Here is a 5,000-nt window from a genome sequence, read left to right as displayed (position 1 = left end):
GAGCACCCCAGCACTACCAGACAGGGACATCGGGAGGCATATACACTGTACTGATTTCAGTACAATTTATTTAGAAGGGGGTAGCTTTTTAACTAAAAAACAAAAAAAAAGCGTTGGCTCTTTAAGGATGCTTGCTGGATGTTGTGGTGAAGGCGAACAAGAGCTGACGTCATGTCCGGCTGGCTGCGAGCGGGAAATTAGCTTGAATGGAGCAATCATTAACAGATAGGAGTGCGAGCAGGAAACGGATCAGGAATGGAACAATCGTTAACAGATAGGAGTGCGAGCAGGAAACGGATCAGGAAAGTATGGAGCAATCAGGTAAGGAGAGTATGTGTGAAACAGATTGGGAAAGTGTGTGTGTGTGTGTGTGTGTGTGTGTGTGTGTGTATGCCCCCACATACAACAACAGGTGTTTAGGCTCAAACCCTGTACCTTTGCTTCAGGGTAAGAAGAGCCTAAAATCCCTAACCACCACCATTTCTGAACTTTGTTCAGATTTTTATTTCTGACAGTTGTGAGCTATGGTGAGAACTGAAGTTGTATTCCCCAGTTGTGTGAGAAGTGAGAACTGAAGTTGTATTCCCTCATTATTGGCTTTGTTTGTCTAGGTTTTTTGTGCTAAGAGGTTGAGAGCTATCCAATAGCCATTAAGTTTCAGTCTTCCTATTTTTCAAGCTGCTGATTTAGCGTAGTGGTATGTTGCACGGACTGTAGTGCATATGGTTCTGGGTTCAAGACATGCATGGTGGTAACACAGCATTTTATTCTAGCAACTTTCCAAAATTATACAAGCAATGTTTAAAATGTGTCCCTGGTTTTTGGGCTTTTGTCCCCCCCCCCAATAAATGTTGGCTTTTTCCAGATTTCTTGTGCTGCAAAGTTCAGAGATACAGCTGAGTGTCGAGTATATTTTACAAGGAGATGAGAGCTGCAGGGTAACTAAAGTTTAGTGCTGCTTATAGTGAGTCTGCTTATATTGTTAATAGCACAATATGTAGTGTACTTGCTTTTGATGCAGAAGGCTGTGGGTTCTAGGTAGTGGCATTGCTGATACTGTGCTGTGTTGTAAAGGGGGGTGGATGCTGTAGTCCTTTTTGGCGAAGATATCTAGTAGTAACTATGAACCTGTTATCAGTTTGCCATCCGTTCCCTACTGCAATATTACTAGCATATCACTTTTTTAATGCAACATAGGCAATTTATTCCTCAAGGGTAACAGGCACTTTATTTGTAGATGAAACAATGAAATATAAAGTTGTTTGCTAGCAGCAACCTCTTCATTAGTTACAGATTTCTTTAATGTGGAATTGTGTAGATGGCTTTTACTAGTTCAGAGATTGTGCACATTTACTGATACTGGTGGACTGTAGAAGTTTGAGTAGACTTTTATGATGGAAATGTTATGAATTGGGCTGTTTTGTCATTATTGGTGCATGCATTTTGTTTAATTGTTTACTGGAAAAATGTTCAAAACAATAAATTTTAAATGCTCTCTAACAACTATACTGTATTGTACAAGGAATATAATTTAATACAATCAGGAAGGTGTATCAAAGAGCACGTGTATGTTCCATGTGCAAGGGGCCTATGATTTGAAAACAGCACAAAGTTAATCTTTATCTGCCACTGGCAAAATGTATTTTCTTTGAATGTGGGTTTCAATGCTGTTTCAATGAATGTGAGTTTCAAGGGCAGAGAAGTTTTAATGCTAAGTCTAGTTTCATTGTGAGACTGCATTGCTTTGTTTAGCAGATATTTATTGGTGTTCATGCTGTAAAATGCAAAATAAAACTGTTCTGGCAAATCATTTAGGAATGAAGTCACTAAATAGTGACAGACATTAAGTTTCAGACGTCATAACCTTCAGAAAAATGCATGCTAAAGGAAGTCCTGTTATTCTATCAACTGTCTTAAGTTTATACAAGATCAATTTTTAGTACTGTTTGTACGTTCCCCCAATATATTTGGCCTTGTCCAGATTTCCTGCATTAAGAGGTTGAGAGGTACATGCAAATAAATCGCTTTATAGAATTAGGAATATCCAAACCTCTCAACTGTCCCCAATTTTGGCTCAAAATGTTGCTCCCCCTAATAATCCCTCCGCAAAATAGCAATTTTGGAAGAAAAAGTGGAGGGTTTACAATTATAAATAACTGTAATGATCAGAGTTATACATTACTTTTATTTCAGAAATGCATGTAGATTCTCTAATTTTGTCAGCTGCTCTAAGTTAACTGTGCTCATATTAAAATGGTGTCCCTTCTTTGACAGGTTCCCAGCTGTATTGTCTGGCAATTTTATATTTTTGCATCACATTTTTGGTCCGTCTTTCATAAAATTGTGTTTTTCTGGCAAATTAGTAGCAAATCATTAAAGACTGAAGTTAGAAAATAATGGCAGACATTTGAGTTTCCGATTTCATACCTTTCAGAAAATTCATACTAATGTAAGACCTACTACTGTTCTTTTATCTTTCTAAGTTTATAAGAGCAATATTTAAAAAAATGTCCTTATTTTTGGGCCTTTGCCTCAGTTTTATTTATGGGTTTGTTGCTCTAAGAGGTTGAGAAGTATGTGTGTGTGTGTGTGTGTGTGTGTGTGTGTGTGTGTGTGTGTGTGTGTGTGTGTGCGCGGTAGGTAGCATACCTCTCACTGTCCGAATTTTGCAGAATGTCCAGATTTTTGCCCCATATTTTTTGTCTGTTCCTCATAAATTTTGTGATTTTCTAGAAAATCATTTGAAGGCTGAAGTTGCTAAATAATGATACATTTGAGTTTCAGACTTTGTGTCATTTAGAAAAATTCATACTAGCACAAATCCTGTTATTCTAGCAACTTTCTCATACTAGCACAAATCCTGTTATTCTAGCAACTTTCTAAGTTCACGAGAGCATTATTTAATATCTGTCCCTGTTTATTTTAGGCTTTGTCCATATTTCTTGCACTAAGAGGTAGGTGGGGTGTGTGTGTGAATGAAACACACTAGTTAGGGGTAGCAGGTGGTTAGTAATTTACTCAAGCTCAAAACCTGTACCTTAGTTACAGAAAACAAAAGCATGAATCCTCTACCCCAACTACTATGCTGCATTTTTCAAAGAACTGACTTTCAGGTTCATTTTCAATTCAAGGAACCAAGTTTGAGTGAATCTGTATTATATTACTGAAGAGGCATTACAACGAATGCCTCTTCATCGATACTAAAAGAGCGAATCGTGAATTTCAAGAATGGCTGTAGCTTGGCTGGGGAGGGGGATAGCAGTTTGAGAGCTGTGAGTACAAATTTGAAAATCCTAGCTACACCCCTGCTACCAGGCTGCAACTCATACCATACATTTCAACCACAGAACCCAGACCGAAATACAAAAGGCGGGAGAGTATCCATATTCATCAAGGATACCCACACCTCCAGGTTACTGTCACAGCACGATGCTTCAGAGATCACCCATGTGCAACTAACAACGGGCAAAACTGCAATTCAAATTGTAGCTTGCTACAGATCACCCACCATGTCCCAGGACCCCCATTCCGCATTTCTGGAAACACTGGGAAACATAAAGGTCCTACCAAACACCTTAATATTCAACTACCCAAACATTAACTGGGAGAACTACTCAAGTACTAACTCCCTTGCCCAGCATTTCCTAGAATTTATAAACTCAAATGCCCTGGATCAACTGGTCAAAACTCCCACCAGAGGTGCCAACATATTGGACCTGGTCATCACCAACATGGCGACCGGTGTTCCACACCGGAGGTCAACCCCTCACTGGTTAGATCTGACCATAAACAAATCACTTTGGATATCTACATTCCACCCCCACCCCTGGACAAGGAAACCACCATGAAAAGCTTTTCAAAAGCAAACTTCATGTTACTTAAGACCGAGGTGGAAAGGTTCAAAGCTCCCATTTTAAAGGATAACGCTGTCTAAGCTGCAAAATTCTTTATTAATGCATTCTACGGGCACCTACAAGAATGCATGATTCGTGCTATCCCAAGCAAAACCAAGACTCACTCCTCCAAGAAAAGGAAACCAGTCTGGTGGACCCCTACCATAAACAAGTTGTACAATAGAAGGAGGAAACTAGTACAGAAAAGAGTAAAATCCCAAGAAGGGAAGACATCCCTGATCAGTATCGGCAAGAAACTATGATCCCTCATAAAATCGTCCAAGGCGAGCTTCAAAAGGAAAATTGCCAAGGACTCCAAAGATAACCACAAGGCATTCTTTAGCTATGTCAAGAATCTAAGTGGCAATGCTCAGATCTGCTTGGAGTTAGTATGGCACAAAATACACTGAACCAACCAATATTGCCAACATCATGGCAGACAGGTTCAGTGCAAACTTCACCCCCCTCTCACCCCCAAAAGGGCCATAACCATACCAGAAGAATGTAGAGCCCCTGAAATCACAGACACTCAGGTTAAAACAGCCCTCTCCAAAGCCAAAAACACAGCGCCCTTCACAAGCTCAAAGATGAACTAACCCCTCACCTAAACACACTGTTCAAACTAAGCCTCTCCACAGGCTATGTACCCATAGAGTGGTGCACAGCAACAGTTATTCCACTCCACAAAGGTGAAGCCACAACAGACCCCGGGAACTATCTCCCTATAAGCCTGACTAGCTTGGTCTGCAAGGCTATGGAGTGCATCATTATGGAACTCATTAACAAAGACAGTGGGAACCTCAAAACACTGGATCCTACCCAGTTCGGCTTTGTTAAGTGCAGATCATGCCTCCTAAAGCTAGTGGACTTCTTTGAGACAGTTACCAAGGCTATAAACAAGGGAAAGATGGTACACACAGCCTACCTAGACCTCGCAAAGGCCTTCAACACCATTCCCCATTCTGGTATTATAGACAAGCTCACCAACCTGAACATAAACCCCTATATCACAAGATAGGTTGGCAATTGGCTCACAGACAGAACCCACATGGTGATAGTTGTGGGAGCTAGGTCTGACCCTAAATCGGTTACAGGTGGCATTCCCCA

General features: G+C 40.4%; 1 protein-coding gene across 2 annotated transcripts in view; it reads left to right on the top strand.

Moving 5' to 3' along the window:
- The window catches only part of LOC122794633 (RAP1 GTPase activating protein), a 1,835,311-nt gene that overhangs the window by 1,668,028 nt on the left and 162,283 nt on the right, over positions 1-5,000 (top strand). The gene's annotated exons all lie outside the window — the stretch shown is intronic.

This window comes from Protopterus annectens, chromosome 2.part1 (genome assembly GCF_019279795.1).
Source record: "Protopterus annectens isolate FY-2018-M chromosome 2.part1, PAN1.0, whole genome shotgun sequence".
In the NCBI taxonomy this organism is placed as follows: domain Eukaryota; kingdom Metazoa; phylum Chordata; order Ceratodontiformes; family Protopteridae; genus Protopterus; species Protopterus annectens.
Note: the sequence above shows the minus strand (reverse complement) of the source record. Positions and strands in the feature narration are given on the sequence as shown.